Source organism: Corvus kubaryi, unplaced genomic scaffold (genome assembly GCF_017639235.1).
Source record: "Corvus kubaryi isolate FWS band 111438036 unplaced genomic scaffold, C.kubaryi_AGA036_p1.0 37384, whole genome shotgun sequence".
In the NCBI taxonomy this organism is placed as follows: Eukaryota; Metazoa; Chordata; class Aves; order Passeriformes; family Corvidae; genus Corvus; species Corvus kubaryi.
The window spans coordinates 2,006,358-2,027,117 of NW_024581126.1; the positions used below are offsets into that span (position 1 = coordinate 2,006,358).

Genomic DNA, 20,760 nt, shown 5'->3' on the forward strand with positions numbered 1-20,760 from the left:
GTGTCCGGATGGTTCTGAAATATCTCAGGGAGGTGACTCCACAGCCTCCCTGGGCAATGTGTCCCAGTGCTCAGTCACTGCACAGTGAAGAAGTTCTTCCTCAGGTTTAGGTGGAACTTCCTGTGGATCAGTTTCTGTCTATTGCCTCGTGTGCTATTGCTGGGCACGACCCAGCAGAGCCTGCTCCATCCTCTGACCCCTCCCTGCAGACACTGACAGACATCGGCAGGGTCCCCTCCCAGCCATCTCTCCTGGAGGCTGAACAGGCCCAGCTCCCTCAGTCCCTCCTCATAAGAGATGCTCCAGTCCCTTTATCATCTCTGTTACCCTCCACTGGACCCGCTCCAGGAGCTCCATGTCTCTCTTGTCCCAGGGAACCCAGAGCTGGGCACAGCACTCCAGATGTGCTTCACAGGGCTGAGCAGAGGGGCAGGATCACTCCTTCTGGGAATGCTCTTTCTGATGCACCCCAGGAGAGCATTGGCCTCCAGCACACAGTTAATAATTTGTAAAGAAGCTACTGATGATACATGACAAGGCTAAACCATGGAACAGATCTTTGCCTGATGTAAATCAGCATAGCTCCAGGAAAGTCAAGAGAGGAATTCTAATTTGTGTCACAGCTGGTAGTTTATTCTGTTGAACATGTATTTTACTTCTTTATTTTCCATGCAGGATCAGAGTTACTCATCTGTTCATCTCTGTACTCCAGCCAGGATTCCCTCAGTTTGATAATCCTTCATTTTTGTGTAATATCTTAATCACTTCTGGTGCAATTGCTTAGGATATTGTGGCTATGCAGAGGATTGTAATTTGAAGTGAGAAGCAAAGCAGCTGGAACAGAAGAATTCATAGTGGTGATACTGAATTTTTTACTGTCTTTCATCTCAGATGCTTCATTACTTTGGTGATGGCAATAGAGAATACGGAGTGTGGAGAGTGAGGTTCCATCGTGGTGAAATGGCAACCTGTGGTTGGTCAGTCCTTGCCCAGAATGACACCTGCTGGCCCATGGCACCTCCTGGATGCAGAGGGAGTCTGAATCCTGTATTAAAAGTACAAGGCAATACCCATAAAGTATCAGCAGAATTATGACAGAAATAATTGGTTTTGAAATATAATGGGGTGATTTCTCCTAAGGCTTTTTTTTTTTTTTTTTAATTAAATATATTCCAAGAAATTGCCTCCAGACAGTAGTTACTGTGGGATAAAAATCTCTTTCCATAGTAACTGTTAAATTTATAAAATGCTGCTGGAGTCTCTATAGGGAAGCACATTCAAAGCAGGCACTGGGCAGGTCGTAAAGTGGCTGCTCTCAGACCTTTTAACACAATTCAGTTATTTACAGACATTTGTTCCTCTGAGGAAACATTTTAGACCTCAGTCCTCTGATGTCAGACTGGGCTAGTAACATTCGATCTATTACAAGTCTCTGAGGTCTCTTATGACTGGTGCAATAATAGATGTTTCATGTTATGACACAGTATGGTTGAGAAAAATGGCAGAGTACCGAAAATATAGTAGAAAGTTTTGTATTTTTGTGATGTGATGCTAGTGGGACAGGCAGAGGATGGTACTTTAGAGCTTTACGTAGCACAGAAGTGGATATGCCCTGGGACCACGGTTAGACCCAGGGAAGCTATTTTGGATAAACAGTTAACTAAACAAGGTATGCTGAGGTCATTAACGAAAAGCCATCGTTATCGAACCAAAATTATTCACAAATGAGGGTCAAAGATGCAAATTTTTCCCTTTTGAGTTGTGCTCTATTTTTAGAGCTCCCAAAATTAAGCTTTAAAGGTGAAAAGAGGCTTTGATTAAATGAAATGTAATTTCAGAAATAAATTCTACATTTCAGATGGAACAGAGCTTTCTATTTGGAGAAAACGGATATTTTTTGTTCTAAGTTACTTTTCCACTTTTTGGCCGAAGAGCTGCATTTCTGTGAAGTCAGAACACTGGGCCAGCCTGTCAGTGCTCCTCACCTCAGATTCCGGCTGATGTGGATGGAAGAGCCCTTCCCCACTCAGGGCTCACCTTCCCGCTGCTCTCCCGTGACCCGCTGCTGCTCCAGCGCTTCCAGGGCCTTCCCTGCCGTGCCTCAGCTCTGCCCATCCCTGCTTCTCCCACTGCTGCCGTCCCCGTGTCACCAGGGCCAGGGTGGGGACAGGTCCAGGTGAGCTGGTGGCAGCCGGCGGCGGGGGCAGGAGATGGGAGCTGGGCTGTTTCGAGTTACAGTTTGCAGACGGTTTCCAAAGCGCTCCATCCTCCCTTTAGCTGCTACCGGGTTCTCCTGGGGGATTCTGAGAGTGGTGACAGCTCAAGGGCTCTGCCTGCCCTCGGTGGCAGCAGAACTGTGGGACGGGAGCTGGCAGTGCCCGCTCAGCCCTCCGCCTGCTGAGGGGACAAGTGGCCCCAGCTGCCTGCCGAGGGGAGTGGTTCTCCGTGCAGTGTGCCCTCTTTGATCGCACTCTCAGCAATCCTAAAATGCTAGTGCACTTCAGCCTAATTTCTGCCGCTGTTTTCCATCTTGATAACATGGCTACAGTGAGTTCTGTGTAAACTGATTATCTGCCCCTCGGGCCGCTCTTTTGTTTGTGCTCTGTAAGCCCTTATGAGAGGCTTTTGTTTCCCACAGATGTTGATTGTGTTGTACTGCATCAGAAGGAAATGATCTCTGCCTCAGCTGAGGCTCACTTTGAACATGCTTTTGCACCGTATCCATACAATGATTGCTCTTGATTTCAGGAGAGGAAAATTAAGATATATAGAGCCAGACACCTTTATGTTCAGCTGTCTGAGCATGAGTGTGTGGTCTAATACTTTTTTGGACTTTCAGTGAAAACAGATTGAACTTCTTTTTATTTTTGCCAGGAAAAGAAATTGCAGGGAAAGAAATTATATCCTGAAGAGCTCTAATTCCTTTGAGTGATCTGAAAAGCAGTATAAATTTCTGGGTGATAGATGGCAGAGGAATACCCAGACAACACCGAATCGTTCAAACAGCTCTACTGCATGATTCCGTCACACCCCCACGCTCCCCCTCACAAATGAAGCTGGTGACAGTGGTAGATGGCTGGAGAGATAGAACTGACAAAATACAAGGTGGCTGAACCCTGGGGGGTTACAAAAACAGAAATGCAGACTGAACGAAGGGAAGTTTTTAAAGATCTGAAATGCATTTCATTTTCATCAAAAATTCCCATATTTTTTCCAGCTGCTTGCCTAGCAGCGTGGTGTTCTGACAGCAGCTAAACCTTGGAGCGCTTTTCAACCCTATAGAAGAATAATGCAATTTCATGTATTGGTTTGTTTTTCAAATGAAATCACGCCAGGTTGCATGCTGTACCGTCACTTGTTAGCAGGGCAGGGCTGGCCAGGGGGCTGCCGAGCAGCCTGGGTGCGTTCTGGTGTCTGGGAGCTCAGCAGCTCCAGTGCTGCCCCTCCTGCCTGGATGTGCTGAGCTCTTCACCAGTGAGTAAACCCAGAGTAACTTACGTCTGTTAGGCCTTGTACAAACCCTAATCCTGCCCCCCTCCAGGAACCAATCTGCCTGTCTCTCCATTAGGAGGAATTTATGCTGCTGTGTTATTAGCTTTCCTCCTCCGTTGCACTTTACTCTGAAGGAATAATAGAGCTCTGTATTATGAAATCTCCTTCCATTATTTATCAAACCAACCACATCCTGGCATGACTTTGCTTTTTCCCGTTGTAAGTCTTCCAAGCCAGAACTTAATAAATAGCCTCTGCACAAATGCTACTGTATCCAGGGTGGTCTGTATAACTGGAGTGCAGTTCTTTATATACCTTGGTGGATTTGGGATCAGAAATTGAATTGCCAGATTCCTGGATGCATTTTGAAAAAATACATCGACACTAATTAGGTATAAACATAGATAAACTATATTCTTTTTAACTGCGATGCTTTTCTTTTTGCATTTTGAATTAAGAATTTTATATTGAAACATAAATAATTATATGGATTAGTAGCTGACTGCAAAACGAGACAAAATAAAAATCCAGGTTGTCTTGAATTTAAGTGTTACAACACTTAGCTTTTTGTCATTGATTGTACAAGCACAGAGTCCAGAACCCAGATTTAGAACACAGACTATAAGATGGTTTCTGCAAGAACTTAAATTGCGGTGGAAGAGATGCTGCAGAATAAGGTTAAGCACATCAGAATAAGGTTAGGCACATCTGAAGAGCATTTCAAGGTAGCAGGAGTGCAGACCAGTCTATGAGCACCTACTTTGAATGAGTTGAAAGAGAGCAGGGATGAAAATTAACTCATTGTCATGGAATCAGAGCCCCAGGAGCCTGGCTCCGTGCACTAGGAGTGCATATTTCTGTGCCATCTGCTGAAGCTTGGTACCTTTGGTCTGTGTTGAAAAATGCACAGAGTGCACTCCTCATAAATTGACTAAAAGTGAAGGTAGTGGAATGATCTTTGATGTAGCAGCTCGGTGGTTTGAGCCTCAGTCTCGGCAGTGAAATAGCAGCAGGTTCCTCTGGAGATAATTCATCCTCCCTCCACCACCTGCTGCAGGAGTGGGAGCAGCGAGGGATGAAGGGGCTGGGGAAGGCACTTTGTGTTACAGCTGCTGGTGCTGTGTCCTCATGGCAAGGCAGGCTCCAAAGACCACAAGTGGAAAAATATATCCTACAGAGAGAGAGTTTGGCTCAAGGCATCCCTCAGGACTGAGCAAGTCCCGTGCCTCAGTAGTCTCCAGCTCCCTGTTTATGTGCTCCCTCAAGAAATGGTCGTGTTGGTTTTCTCAAAAAAGGAGAAAGTGCTGGGCATGTTGGGAGACTACAAGTTTAGATACGTGGAGAATTTGAAATTCAAACTGGGAGTTGATTCCTTCCACTGTTACTCAAAAGCTGATAGGTTTTTCTGGGACCTTCCCTTACCCACCTAAATCATGCAGTTTATTGCTTCATGACACTTTAAAAAGCTGTAAAAGCTGATGCTGGTCTTCAAAGTTGCACTTAATCTCAGAGTACTGGTAAGCATTTAGAATGAAATCTTAAATACTCCAAGTTTGAGGCTTTACAATAAAAATGCTTAAGTAAAATTAAAAACTATTGCTCCTGATGACTTTTCTTTATGGCAGAGCTCACCCTTAAAAAGGTAAAAGTGTACTTGATTTCTGTCAGCGTCTTCAGATTTTCTGGCAGTGAGAGGCAAGATGATCAGTACTTAGTTTTCAAATTAGAACCTCTTTTAAGTCATTTATTGATATATTTTTTAATTAATCACTCCATGACTTGTTTTTTTCAGACAGGCTACTTCATAAGGGAGAAGTTTATCAATAGATTACATTTACCAAACCACAGGAGCATTGCATATTGTTGAGGTATTTACAGCTAAGTTCTGCTAGTTAATGGTTTCTTATTTTCTTTACACTGATTTTGTCACATTTTTGGGTTCAGAGTATAAAAATTGACAACGTGAAATGTTAAACTGGGGATTGACTTAATTGAAACTTTTGATTTTCAATGCTTTTGATTTTAGTAATGCAGAAAATATTCCAAATTCAGAGTCTTGGATCTTCTCATCAGAAAGGATATACTTCTCAGTAATACGTTGTCATGTTTTGAAATCTTTTGAGTGCTGAGGGAATATGTACTGAAAATAATCAACTAAACTGGTTTGGGCCTTGCGAAGCCAGTCTGTCATGGAAATGCATTTCAGAGGATGTGGGGATGTTTCACCAACGTGGCAGACAACATTGCTGGTACTGATATGTTCTGCAATCTCTCTGCTGAGTATGAGCTCTTACAGCCAGATTTCATGCTCTGGAGCAAGGATGACAATCCTTTGCATGTTCAGAAGAGGGAAGGATTGAAAGTCAGGGCTAAACTGCACTTTGGCATAACCAGGGAACACAGCTGTGTAGTAGAAAAAGAATGTATAATACGTATAATGTAATAACATGTAATAATGTAAAATGTTCCCTTCTCCATACTCCCATAGATCACTTCTTTTTCTCTGCTGGGGTGCCATGTCGCATCTTTCCTAGGTTTGCTCGGAGTATCCTTTCCCCAGTTATGTGTTATTGAAGCTGATCTAACTTTAGTGAAAAGAATTATTCAGAAGCAAAAGGTTCTCGTTTTGACATGCTTTCTCTCAGCCTCAAAATCTCCATTATCTGTTGTTCTGGAAACAAAAATACCCTGTCATCTGCAACCACCCAGTGCTGCTCTATGGTGGGTCTGATTTATTCTGCTGCCTTATGCAGAGCACTGGTGCTGGCAGGTTGTGGCAGTCCAAGTTTGGTGGTGGTGGTGGTGTGGGGAAGCTCAAGAGCCATCTGGTCCTGTGATGATGGCTGTGTGAAGGGCTTAGTGGGTGCAAGGACGTTCTCTGACCAACTAAAATGCATTCAAAGCTATTTGTGGTGCTGTGGAAGCCCTTGATAAAGCCAGACCCAAGATTTTGAGAGAAGGTATTTGTGTGTTGTGCATTATTTACATTTCAGGGTGCATCAAAGTCTCCTGATCTCAGATACAATTGCTGGTAGGGAAAGGATTTCTGGATTACCCATGGCAGAAAATGAGGAATTGCCTGGTGGTGGGGGAAGGAAACCACATCCCAAAATTCCCTGCAGGTTGTGAGGGGCATCTGCTCCGTCCAGCACCGCTGCTCCTGCAGGCAGAGGGGTAAACTCCAGGTCCAAGGCACCCAGGGTAAACTCCAGGCCTAGGGCAAGCCAGAACCTAAAGCACAGAGTGCCATAAACCAGAGTGGCCTGAATGATGATTTCAGTCCATCACCTTGTCGCTATCGATTCGCGTTCGTTGGATCGATGCAGGCAGATTAAATGTGAGAATGAACAAGCAGAGCTACAAGGAATGACCTGCAGAATCTTCCAGCAGTTGAAGTCGCTGTACAAGTGCCAGGATTTGATCAAAGCGTGTCTTTGTATGACTGGAGTGTAAGGAAGTTTTAGGATGACTTGAACAGAAGGTCTCATTATTTTTGTTTGAATGTAAATACACGGATTATTTCCTTTAAGAAGGAGAGAATGTTTTGTTCATGCTTTTTTCTGTCTGTGTGCTGGGAGACATAATATTACATAAATATTGGTCAAAGCAAGCCATTTTTGATCTCTGTACTCCCTTCAAATCCTGGGTGTTTGTCATGAAAACAAAACCAGCTATAAATCTGTTATATTTATTGCTTTGCATAGTTGCAAAGACGACCTCTACTGAAACCCCTTCCTTGATAAGTAATTAAAAATTTACTCACTTGCTCATCCTTTTTGAAAACATCTTTGTAGCTCATTTCCAAATTTAATGAGCCTGACTTCAAACTAATTCAAGATTTAACAGCTACTTTTACTGCTGAGAATTGTCAGCAGCAGCCCTGGACAGACTGTTGACTCGTTCAGCAGGCAGAAAGGCAGAAACTCTGAAAGCAGCCTGTGCAAAACTCTGTGCTCTCTCCAAAGCCATGGCAAGGCAGGACACGAGTCTGCAGCTGGCCCACACCTCTGACTCTGAGGTGTTGCTGACCAGTTGTGTTTAGAACCTGCTGGTTTACACTTACTTCTGAGGTTTCAGCCTTTTGCTTACTAGCGTGTGTCCGTGCCCATGCCTGTAATTTGCTGGAGATTTCCATGGGATTAGTGCACAGGAGAAAAAAAGTAAAAATTAACCACTCTGCCTGTGCCCATCTCGATAAGTGTGTGGTTTTCCAATGCTTTACAGATGCATGAGTGAATGCATAAACTTCCTAATGCTCAATCTTCCTCTCAGGTTCCCTTGGATGATGTGACATATGTCTAAACTTCAGTGACAGTGTCTTAAAACTAAAAGGGAACCAAAGAGAATCAGGCAAATGGAAAAGGCAGGATTTTCTCCTGGTTTGGTGAAACTGATGCTGCTTTTTTTGTTTTTTTGAGGAGGGGGGATTTCACCTTTACTGTGCTGTCACTGGCCCCTGTTAATATACTAAACTTTGTGGTGGTGAACATGGCCTGACATGCTGATCACCTCTTCATTTTAAATACCTTTGTACCTGCAGCTGAAACACAGCCTGTAAGTAGATATTGACCTTCATCCAAAAATTAGGCTCTGTTTTATCATCTCTTCGGGTTCCAGCTCCAAGTGTATGTATGGGTAGTTAGATGTGTGAAATGCAAGAACCAGGGACTGTTAAAGCCTGGGGATAATATTCTGCAGCATTTTAAACCCCAGATATCCCTTGTCAGTGCAGAGAAAGCCCAGTTATGTCATTATTCTTTTCCTCCTTACACAGGCAAGGCTGGCACGGTGTGCTGGAGAAAGTAGCACAGGCTGAACATTTTTCCCCTTCCTGGTTACCCAGTGCTGGAGGCAGGAGGAGATGGGTTTAGGATCTAATGGAATAGAGTTATTCTAATGTGCTTGTGCTCTGAGGGTTGCAAATGTGACAGTAAACTGTAATCCCTTTTCCTCTTTGCTTCTGTATAATAAATTGTGTTTACCAATTTCCCCTTATAGATCTGCACTAAAATTAAATGTAAAAAATTGAATATGCAATTCAACACATATAGGCATGAAGGTTGGTAATATTTGCTCTAATTGTCTCTTTAAAAACGTATTTATTAGTAGGATAGTCATAAGTGAAAATATGAGATGAGCTTGAGTGGGGCTTTTTAGAGTTTTGGGGTTTGTTGGGGATTTGTTTGTTTGTTTGTATTTTGCTTATTTTCTTCTTAGTCTTATATGTGTGGCTCAGAGGGTCTAAACTTAGAGTAAACTTAGTTGATCAAAAACAAATGTACAAGGTTTTGTGTCTGTGCACACACAATGTCCTGACTGTGCTGTGGTTTTCCTGCTGGGATCTGGAAACAAGCTCACCAGGACCTTCTTCATCTTTGCTCTACTTCCCCTCTGCTGTCTGTGCCTGGCTGATGTGTCTGAAGGCCTTTCCTATAAGTCAGGCTGGCAGAAACAAAATCTTTGAGAGGCTTTATGGAGTCTTTTGTTCTTCTTTTTGTTCAAAGGAAACTTTGTTTGGTATAGGATTTTAATTTTGTTCCAGGGACTAAAATGATTTTTGTTCTTTCCTTAATAAAAGAGGGTTTCCTCAAGTGATACAGTGATGTCAAAAGTATTTTAACAGCTAAACCCAGATACTGAGATGTCATAATTTATACAGCAGTAAAATAAGAGTCCCTTTTGTAAATGTGTGTTTGTTTTCCTTGGTACAGCCTTTCCTTGTACAGACCCCAGAAGTTCCACAATTGCCTTTGTCAAAAAATCACTGAATTGTTTCTGACTGGAAATAAATGTTTGTCTTAAGTAAATCGTAAAGTGGGTAGCTGTAGGATTTCTTCCAGGCAATTTGCTTCCATTATATATAGAAGAAACACGCTAATTTGTATTTTTTCTATGAAGATGTAGAGTAGACTTGCAGCAGTCAGACTGTTTGTTCACAATATGATTCCCGCTTGCATTCCTGCTGCTAAAGAGCCGGCTGAAGGGGAAAGCTGAGGCTCATGGACAGGAGGCTTCAGCCAGCAGAAACAGCCTCTCTTAATTCTCCCAAAAATGCTGTTTGAAGCATGATGGATTTACTGTCTTTGCTGTCATCAGTGTCAGACGTGTCTCACAAAATACAGCTCTCGCAGAGCACACCAGCAATGGCACAGGGATGAGTTCCCCCCAGAAGAGGTTGTGTGATTTAAAGCTCAAGCTGAACTCACTCCGTGGCTGCAAATGCTCTCTTAGCTGAAGATGCTGCCTGTGGGAGGGAAAATGGGCGCTGCCTTGGCTGGGTTTTCTGGCAGCCACCCCTGCCCCAGTGCCTTTGCCACGTCCTTCAGTCCCCTGCAGGCCTGGTGGCTGTGCTGGATGCTGGGCTGATGAACTTCTCGAGAATGCTCTGGCGCCGTGAGTTGTTTGGCAGTTTGTAATCAGGGCAATTTAAAGATTCAAATCTTTAATCAGAAGGAAAGAACCCTTCAGAAGAGGCATCTTAAGTGAAAAAGAACTTTTGGGTCATGATTTATTATCTACTTTGTGCCAAGATAATCTGACAAATTAGAACTGAAAGTGTAGTTGGGTATTACTTCAATTTTTAGATTTTTTTTCTTCCCAGAAACAAAAATGCACTATCTGTTCCATGCTCTGAAAAAACACAAATACAGAGTGGTCTGGGTGGTAATAAAAAGCCTGAAAATTATATTTTGCCAGATGCCTTGTCTCTTTGGGGCTTTCCCTCCAGTCCAGACCCTCATGGGTTCGTTAAAAGGAAATTTCCTTGTGTGAACCTAACAGAATTTCCTGAGTCCAGCTGATACAGTCTTTACACACAATATTCCCCCTCAAACTAGATGAATTCCAGCAAGACAATTGAGTATTTATTGTGTTCCTGCTCTTGAAATCAAGTGGGCTGTTTTTAATCAAGTTTCATGTTGAATCTATTAATTTTACAATTATCTCATCAGGAACATTTCCAATAGGCTCTGACAGAAAGACCAACAATCTACAGAGATCAAAGAAAATCATATAAATTACCTTTTTAAACTATGAGCTGGAAGGACAGTAAGCTCTGCATTACTGACATAACTAATCTCCAAACCTCACAAAATTTGCCTCATTCTGTATGAGTAACAGATTTTGGTAGGTTTTTGGTTTTTTTGTTTGGGTTTTATTAAATAAATGAGTAGAACATTGCCTGGTTTTCCTTAGCATCAAGGGAATTTTAGTTTCACTTTATTTTCATGTATTGTTTGCTACTGCCTTTACAAATAATGTAGCAAACAAATATATTTTGGGGTTTTGGAGCTCTTATTCCAAGAGTTCTCTTGTATTTGAGCGTCCTCCTTCAGACTTTCCAAATGGGAATGAAGAATATCTGAACTATACCACAATAGTGACCTGTTCAAACCCAAAAACAAACAAACAAACAAACAAACAAACAGACACCAGAAAAAGAACCTCGGCACTGTGTCACTGCAGTGCGCTCTAACCATTATCTTCTTCTCTTTTTCCTTGACAGAGTATGGAAAAAAAAACACCCATCTTCAACAGAAGGCAGAGTCACAATTGCCTGTTCTTCCTCCCATTTTCTCCCTTGCAGTTCTTAGCAGAATTTGAAGAAACCTTATTTCTGAACTAAAGCAAATTCACTGACCAAAAATGTCAATGCACCTTCCATCGATGGATTTAAACAGTGAAATTATGCAGAGATTTCCCAGTGTGTAAATACCCAAATTAGTAAATGCTAGAAATGCCAGCAATAATGCCAGTTCTTGTCCTATTTGCTTTCTATATTTGAAATCCTGTATAACCTTTGCTGAAACCTTTCAGAAAATTGAAGTAATCTGAGTTTAGCTTCCTTTGTCTCAGGGGTTGTTCAGCATATGTGTTTTCCTCTGCTCTTCCAGCCTTCAGAAACTGGTTCGTTTAGCATTTGACAAAAGTCTGGAGGTATGATCCAAATCCTTTTGGTTCATATAAGATTTTAATTTCTGCTCAGCTATTCAGTTTACGCTATATTTATTCATAAAGAGAAGTAACAACCCAAAACAGATGGCTCCTACTTTATAGTAGTGTTGTTATTTTCCTAGAGGGACACCCTCCTTTTGCCCTTCTCCCGGTAGACATGGGTTGAATTAAGTCAAGAATCCAGGAGTTCTATTCTTTGGTCTTGAAGTGGTTTTCCTTGAAGTTGTGCGTTTGTAAATTGGATGAATATGTCCCTATTCCATTAGAAAAGAAGCAGACAATAGTGATCATAAGGGATCATAAATATATCTGCTTTTTATATTAATTTTGTTCAAATCTTAGCTAGATTAAGGTTATAATTTTTATTAAAAGTATAGATAATTTAAAATATAATAGTTTTTGACATTGGTTGTATGATCTGATATTCTCTTTCAAATTTTCATAGGAAACTCCCTTTTTTATTTTAATTTTTATTACACTATGTCCTCAGTTGCCTTCCATATGGTAATGGAATAACACAGTGAATTTAAATAATGGTCCTCTGCTAGAAGAATGAGTTAATATGTCCAGCAGACAACTTCTCAGTGTCCCTGCAATATTTTAAGGAGAAAACCATGAAACAGTACCTGCACTGATCTTTCTTTCTCAAGCTTTCACATCCAGTTGTTGCGTTTTTTCCAGAGCACCTGCTCCTTCAGCTCCTTCATTAGGTTTTTTTTTTTTAAATCCCTTGTACATGTGAGAAAAAACAACTGTTTGTTTCAGGTTTCTTTCATTTTAACCTGGAATTTAAAAGCGTATTTCCTGTTCCTTCACTTTATCAGTAGAGAATAAAACTGTGGGATATCAAAACTTGAGAATATTTCTGTTGCAGTTATTGTCTAAGGATCCAGGAGCAGGGAGGGCTGTAGGGATGGGTCAGATTTATGGCTGGACTTGAGGATTTGAAGGTCTTTTCCAAGCTAAGTGGTTTTATGGTAGGTAGTTTATTTTATTACACCACCTGGCATGGTTAGAAAGTGCATTGAAGCTGTGGGGCTTTTTAACTTTCTATCACATCTGAAAAGGAAGAAGGGTCTCCAAAACAGAGCAGCTCTGAGACACTACAGCAGGAAAAAATCCCTCATGTATGAGGGATTATTAAGCCTCTAAGTATGGTGACCAAGCCTGCTGAAGTTTTACTGCTCTTTAAACTTAGCATGGTCGCTTTTTGGAAAGTGTGATAATTAAGCAGATATGGCTCCTCTGCATCTTTTTATTATTCTAAGGCAATGCAGTGACAAGCCACCTCTAGTTTAATGGGAGAGCTTAATTTTAAAGAGGATAAGACGTTGAAAGCAAAAATATATACTTTATACTTCATCAAATTTTCCAGCTTAATTTCTCCTCTGTCCTTTTTATAACGTAGCTTTAACAGTAATAATAAAAAGTGAAGGCAGGCACATAGCCTACAGATATAAAAGAAGAAATTGCTACCAAAATTTAGTCTATGCACTGACTTTATAGCATAAATTTGAGGAAAACATAAACATTATAATTCTGTTTTTCCACTTTAGGGCTGTTTCATTGTCTAACTCCACAACTGAGAGTATTTGTTTCATTATAATCACCTGATTATTAACGACACAGTCATTGAGCAATTGAATTGCCAAATTAATAACTCCCACTATATAAAATTGCTATAATGAACACTTATCTTCTTGAACATTACAAGCAGGCTGGCCTTAATTTTCTATCCTTTTTTTTTCTTTTTTACTTATGATTACAATGTCATTGGAATATAAAACCTTTAATTGGAGAAAAAGAATAAGATTAATATTAATATCACCATCAGGAATAGTCAATAAATCAGTGTTTTCTGTCAAGAAGTCTGTAAAGCCATTAGCACACTTCACCCTCGCACATCTGTGCGAATGCACTGTGTGGCACCACTCTTCCCTCCAAGTTCTTTCCCAAGTTTGTTCTTCTGGATAATTACACTCCTCTGAAAAGTGTATTTTCCTTCCAGCTCTGTGTTTGTGCAGTGCCTAAATTAAAACCCCTCCTGCTCTGGCTTGGAGATAATACTTTATTCAGTAAAAACGATGTGTATGAACTGGAGAGAAGGGACAACTTGCTGCTAAGCCCCCAGGCTCGTGTGGAACTTAGGGAGGAGGTTCAAAGGGTGATCTCAGGGGCTCTGCAGAACTTCTCAGTGCAGTGGGAGGCTGCTGTGTCCCTACCTTCACTTTCAAAAGGCTGATTTACAAATTGCTGCTCTCTGAAACCTTCCTGTTAACACCACACATAGATGGAGCTGCTGCTATTTACCCAATACATTGTCTTATAAATAATAATAATAAAATTATGGAGAGCTTATGTGGAGATTAAATGTGTTTCCCCACAGCAATATGAATATTGACTCTGGAAGGCTCTTCCTGCCAGAGCAGAAACATGCAATTTTGTTACAGCCTCAGAGGTAAATACTGGTATTTGAACAGTGCTCAGAAGGAATAATGAAGTGTTTTAGTAGCTCCGTGCTTCATTTATGTAGGTTCAACAATTTCTGTGAGTTCTGATCATGGAGAGAAAAGCTTCAGAAAATATCCAGTGTTTAAAATGTGGGAATCCTACTGCACTGATTTTTGTGATAGGCTTCCATTTATATGGGATTCTTTCACATAAGTTTGAATTCTTGTTAAAATTTGACTGATATAAATTCTGCTGTCTTAAGTACGTGTCAAAAAATGACAGGTAACATTATGCTGGTGGAATCTGGATCTCTCTAAGGGGAAAAACAATCCCCAAAATGCTTTCCTTCCTCCACCTAGAGGGAGCACATTGGGAAGCAAAGCAGAAAGAGTGAGTGGAAGGGGCATTACTAAAGGAGACAGGAGTTTCATTATTGCATTATGTGCCGGTTTAGAATTTAGAAATATATCCTCTGAGAGAAGGCAGGTTACAAACCACTCCTCCCCCACCAGGTTCAGGAAAAAACCTTTTGCCTTGAAGGAAAGTGAAAGAGATAAAAACTATTTATTCAACAAACACATGGGAAAAGGATAATAATGCTAAATAATAAAATCTTTTGCTGTGGAGAAAAACCTGGGAAAAATGTCAGAGTCCTCCCTTTGGTCTCCTCGGAGCTGGGCCTTGGCCCAGGGCCAGGCCCTCTGTGCCCGGTGGAAAGTCCTCCCGATGTGCTCTGAGGTTGAAACTGTCCAGCAGAGAAGAAGGGAAAAAATCGGAGTTCCAGGAAAACAAAGGGCAATTCTCTGGAGGAAAAGGAGCTGAAAAACTGGCTGAAAGCTGGCTGGAAAGAAAGCAAGCAGGGTGCTTCCCTCCGCTCTCGCTCTCCCACCGCAGCTGAACGCAGAGAGCCGTCTCTATCTCTGTGTGGCCTTGAACAAGCTGCAAACTGCTTTGAAGAAGTTTTGCTCAGTTCCCCCCCCCCCCCCAGGCTCAGTTTAAAGGCATAGAAAGGCACAAAATTAATTCCTGGGCATAGGGCAGCGATAGGGGATACACATCATAAAGTCACCCCAAGACATATTGCACTAAACATATGTAACAATCTCATGTATGTAACTAAATCTGGTCCAGGAAAATACACCACACGACTTGGAAGACAGAAGAACAGGTTGTCCTGATTTACAGTGTAAGATCCTGATGTTTTAGGGGTGTTTTCACCCTCCAGTCAGACACAGAAACCACAGGGAATGGGACGGGGTGGCTCATGGAATAAAGTAGAACACGGTCAAAGGCAAGAAAAGGTTAAATGTGAGGAGAGCAGAAGAAAAGAACCAGTGAGGAGCTGGGCAGAGGGCTGCAGGCACAGAGGCTGGTGCAAAAGGGCATCTCTGGTGGCTCTGTGACCTTTGGCAAAACATTTCTCATTCCAGGGCTGCTTCAGCTACAGCGGGGGATTTTGGAATGCGAATTAGCTGATTTCAGAAGGTGATCTGTTTCATGCCTAGATATCCTGTGTTTCCTGGCTCACTGTTCACACAGCCTGTGTCTTCTAAGGTAGGTAACTTGTGGTGTCTGGTGAGGGGGGGATGAATGGGGGTCTGAAAGCTTTCAGCAACAAGAGAGAAAATACTGCTGAGTGAAAGAGCTTTGTGTGGCCCTTATTCCCTGATGTAGGACCAGGAGCATGTACCTGGCTTTGAGACCCCATGTGTACTGGGGGTTCATCCTTGTGTGAAAGGTGTGTGTTAACAGTGTCAGACCTCAGGTACTGGTTCAGGATATGGGATCTGAGGGGAAATAGGTGTTTGTCAGGGTGTCAGCAGCTGAAGAGTGTCTGAAAAAGAAAAGTTTTGTCATTTTTTCTGATTAAAAGGCACCGATATGAAAGAGCTTGTACAAGGAGCCTCTCTTGTGTTCTCAAACAGCACCTCTGTTCTATACACCCATACTGAGATCAGAATTTGATTCTGAAACTCATTCTGCAAGGTGATGTGTATGAGGAAAGGGAGAGTGATCCCAGACAGATAATAAATACAGGAGAATTATGTCAAATACTGTTTCAGAAGTGTTGCAGATGGAAAATTACATCACAATATATTACACTGAGTTGCAGTGGAATCAATGTCTGTTGGCTGGAGCTCTGGGTGTCACAGTGCCCTGCTTAAAGCTGACCTCCAGCCAGCAGCTTAAAAATCAGGCCAGGAGCCACGGTGACCACTGTTTTTTGAGAGTAGTTTTTTCTCTCCAGATTGAGGGTTTCAAAAAACAAAATGTGTGTGCAAATGCATAGCATCTCTGTTGTTGTTCCCCTTTCCTTGAACTCTGTTATTTTCAGTATTTTCAGAATATTTTTCAGTTGTTGTGTCTTCAACTTTTCCTTATTCTGTTATTTCAGGAATAACGCCCCCCCTCCCCCAAACCTACTTGTTTACCATCTGTACTCAGCTACTGAGAAACAAACAGAAGCTTCCATTGCTAATCCCTGTTTAGAATTATTTTTCTGTAGCCCCTTCAAAAGCTTTCTGGGGTCATTAATGCTCAGCCACATTGCATTTCAAATCAAAGAGCCCTTTGTCTATGGGTGGGTGGAAGAGGGCTGCTTCAGTCAGGGTGCTGCTGAAGATGTGGGGGCTCTCCTAGAGGCAGGTCTGACTGATACAGGAGTTGGTTAAATCCTATTAGAATCATTAGAATAAAACTACCGTTTGTTCCAGTGTGGCATTTCCATCCTTTATAAAACTTCACTGGGCTGAAATTTTGCTGGATTCTAAAGTGCTGTGCATCCTCCTGAGGGCACGATTTGCCCTGATAACTGATGTGGATACTGCTCCTGTATTTAAATATTCAGTATGCAAACGTTTGTGTGGGCATCATGAAAACTTTCTGTGTACTTCAAACTGGAAGCAGAAACGAAATCATGCATTTGATTTACAGAGAGAAAGGAAAAAAACCAAACCCACAACACGCCCTGCAGCAATGGAATGAGAATATTTTAAGAGCCTTAGGCCCTGCAGGGGATTAAAACTAGGGAGCACAGTTCTTTTTTCCCTCCTCTGATCCACAGCTGCTCTGCTGCAGCAGGTTTCCCTATCCAGCAGCCTCCCTGTGGGGATCTGATCCCTCTTCTGCCTCCCAAAGTGGGGCATGCAAGGCACCAGGAGAATAAGCTGGATAAAAGGGCTGGATGAGTGACTGGGTGTTGCGAGAGGAGTGTGAACTGTCTTGACTCCAAAAATGCCTCTGTTTTGTGCAATCCTGCCTGTGGCACTCGTAAGGCCGACACCTGCGTATGTTGAACCCATTCTAGGCAAGGCAGACAGTTGGATTTCCAACAAATATTTTTTTTCCAGAACACATTGTTTCCTGCTGCTTTATGAGCTGAGGGATGCAGTATCTTCACAGTCAAGTAAAATTTAACTTGTGATGTGTGCACAGCACACCATGATTTTTGGAGGGAGAGTTACCTGTGTCTCCTATGTTGACTATGGAAGGCATAATATTTAACACTGTCTTCAAAACCATCAGCAAGTACCTCCTGAACCTGCCTTACACAACATTGCAACATACTTTTTCAAAGCAAATCAACCTCTGAAAGTGTTGGTAATGCCAGAATTCCGGTTGCTCGTGCCGCAGCAGAGAGATTTCCACCTCCGCGTTCTCAGTTTGGCAGGAAAAGTATTCCCTAATTTGCTTGGTGTGATGAAAGCCGCCTCATCTGTTCTCCAGCCTTCTGAAACCAGTGTCTGTTAAAAGGCAAGGAGTATTACGGGGCTTGAGATTTGGTGGTGACATGGGCCTGTTGGTTTGAAATGATTTTTCATTTATGCAGCTGTAATTATTGTTGGTTAGTGTAATAATTGCTGATGATGGTCAGTATTTGTCTGGTACCAGCATTTCACAAATGCTGTGACAAATGGCAATGGTGAGAGGACACCACTTTGTTCCTCACGAGTCCAGCCTCATGAGTCACATCCTGGGAGGTCCTGCAACATACAGATCATGTCACTGATGTTAGACTGAATAAATATGGATTTGCTGCACCCCCATAGTGATAAGGGCAGCTAAAATCCCTGGCTGCTTTAAATTGCACCTCATTTCTACCAGGGATGGAGAATTTAATGAAATTGTTAAGCAGATGAAGCATTATAGAGATCCTTTTAGACAAAATGAATGGCTTTAGCTAATACTGTTCTTCTGAGATGGAAGGGAGCAAGTGTATCAAAAAGCATCATGTTTAATCTCATCATTTTCCTCTACTACAGGCTTTCATGAGTTATTAGGTGAAGCTATTTGGATGGAAAACATGTACATAACAGATGAGTATTTCACTCAAGTATGTTATTTAGTTTTTGAGAGGCACTGTTACTTATGATCCTGACCAAAATGATGGATGCACTCAAAGGGGTTAAGCTGAAGCCACTGCTGTATGAATCACCTACCAAAATCCAATTGCGTCGGAAGTGGGGGAAATGTGTAGAATGTGAGGATTCCTGTGTACTTGAAAATATGAAAATAATTATCTGAGCATGTTTTTGTGCAACACTGCAGGAGCCGTTTCCCTGTTAGAGAGAAAGCACAACTTCCTTGGAACACCTGGGGAAACATGACAGAGTAGCTGGGTATTTTTTGACAGCTACAGAATCCACCTTTTTGGATTTGGCAAATGTGCAATTTCTGCTGCTATTACACCAGAGCTGGCAGGACAGTGCCTCAGCCTAGCAGGGCCTGCAGCTGCGTCTCCCACCGGTGACAAAGAGGAGCTGGTGGCTTGTGGCACTGCAGGATGAATGTGACTGCACGGGGGACAGGGGGAACATGGCTCAGCTGAGCTCAGCACGTGTAGCTGTGGCAGGGCTCACCAGCCCTGCCTGCACCGTGATGGATGCAGCTGATTAAGACAAGTCATTAGGAGTGGCTGCCGTGTTTGATTAATTCAATAATAGGCTGAACAAAACGTATGGGAGTGTGTGAGTGGAGATACAGACTCTGACACCGGCTGTATACAGATACTCTGGCTTTGACAGCCTGAAATCTATTAATGCTTTAATTAAAATGATCTGTGGAGCAGATGAGGAATACATCAGGACCACTCTCACAGGAGAAACAGCACCAGAATGTATATAAAGCAGCTGTGGTTCAGTTTCTGTTATTTTCCAATGCTCTTTTTATGCTCTTATATGGATATGAAAATAAAATATTTACAACTTTGTATATTCCCTTTACCATAATCCTTCCCTTCTTCCCCCCTGCCCTCACAGCACCTGAATTCTTTGAAAAAGGAGGAAATTTTGATGTAAGTGATGGAAAGCAAAGTAGATGAACCCACTGCTGCCTGGATATGCCAGGAGGCAAATGGATAGAATCAAGTTTTATCTAGGATTTAAGACACCAAAAGAAAAACTTACCTGCCTTTTTTGTGGTAGAACTCTGAGTTACTCCTCCAGTGCTTCACCATTACCTTTTCCAGGGTTTTACTGTCTCCATGTTGATACTGTTTTGTGAAAAGAATTCTCCCTTCTCCCAACTCTTTTTCCAGTAATGTGTAAGTTGCAGTTCTCCTTTTAAAGCACTCAAGCTTTGCACTTGAACCTGCGTTGCATTTGAAGAGCCCAAGATTTATTCTCTCCTTGTTAAAGCCCTTTCCCCTCCGATCACGTCACTGGCTGGGTTAAAAGCTCTTCTCTGGTATAAAAGCTAATTTTGTTTCATTGGTGACGACAAGAACCATATTTACAGTGGTTTGATTATTGCATGACATCATTCTAGGACAGATTAAAAATACATCCTGACATAGATGTGGGTTGATGTCAGACAGGGGAGCTCTGAGCCACGGAGTGGGTGGCCTGAAAAGTTGACTTTTCATTATGGTTCCATCATCTAAAAGCAGAACATCTCCACCACCTCCTTCTGCAGACTCTCACCTCTCCAGTGCTTCCTAGGATGGACGAGTTCCTTCTTTCCACTTCACATTTTCTTTGGAATGGCTGATTTTGTAGTATTTTACCATTAAATTATTCATGTTTGCTCACAATTTAACGTTTGCAATATATACAGGGTCAAAATATAGACTGGCAGAGCTGGCAAAAGACAGAAATGGGTGTAATGTATCAGTTCTCTAATTCTTAGTGGAATCATGGAATGGCTTGGATCAGAAGGGACCATAAAATTCACCTTGTTCCACCCATCCTGCCATGGGCAGGGACATGTTCCACTAGCCCAGGTTGCTTAAAGCAGTATCAGCTCACGTGGAGTAGCAGCCCTCTCCTGGTTTTATTCTTAGGGAAAAGCAGAGTATTTTAGAGAATTCCTGTTTATTTTTAATGAAGAAGATCCAGTTTTTGGACTTTGTGGCTCTGGGAAGTGAGACAAGCATAAACATTTTAACCAAAGGAGAAGAAAAAAAGTATTTTGGTTGCCCTAGGGGGATCCAAATGAAAGTAGAGTTTTTGAAATCTCAGGCAAAAAAAGCTGTACCTGATCCACCTGGGAATTACATATCAGGATTCACGGGGTTTTACATAGTTCCTCCTTGTATAATTTGGTTGCATGGGGGTTTCGTGGGTCCAATACCTTCGATTTACAACTCATATAAAAGTTATGTGATTTTTTTTTTTTAAAGAATGCTGTAGAACAGATTGATCTTTGCTGGTCTTCCACTGGAGTCAGTGGAGTTATGCCATGAGGCCAAAACTTTCTTTTACCTCATTGTGATGTTAAAGTTAAGGATGCTTTAAACTGTCAAACAAACAAAAAACCAACCAACCAACCAAAAAGCCCCCAAAGAAGAACAACAAAAAAATCAGGTATCCAACCTTGACAACAAAATGTCCTGGGGCAGGAGGAGAAGGGGAATAAAGGAGATGA

At 42.0% G+C, this 20,760-nt stretch overlaps 2 long non-coding RNA genes across 4 annotated transcripts in view; one reads left to right on the plus strand and one right to left on the minus strand.

The window, feature by feature from the left end:
- Positions 1-611: 611 nt before the first annotated feature.
- Positions 612-19,639, minus strand: LOC121668090. The gene is made up of 2 exons (XR_006017250.1): positions 19,302-19,639; positions 612-1,045 (listed from the first exon to the last, which is right to left on the minus strand). It is a non-coding gene; the product is annotated as an uncharacterized LOC121668090 (long non-coding RNA).
- The window catches only part of LOC121668089, a 69,154-nt gene continuing 63,326 nt past the window's right edge, over positions 14,933-20,760 (plus strand). The window contains exons 1-2 of one of the 3 annotated variants that reach the window (XR_006017248.1): positions 14,933-15,082; positions 15,327-15,450. This is a non-coding gene — a long non-coding RNA (uncharacterized LOC121668089). Of the gene's footprint in view, positions 15,083-15,126; positions 15,451-20,760 lie in introns of those variants that run through there. The other 2 variants (XR_006017247.1, XR_006017249.1) reach the window with 2 other exon arrangements.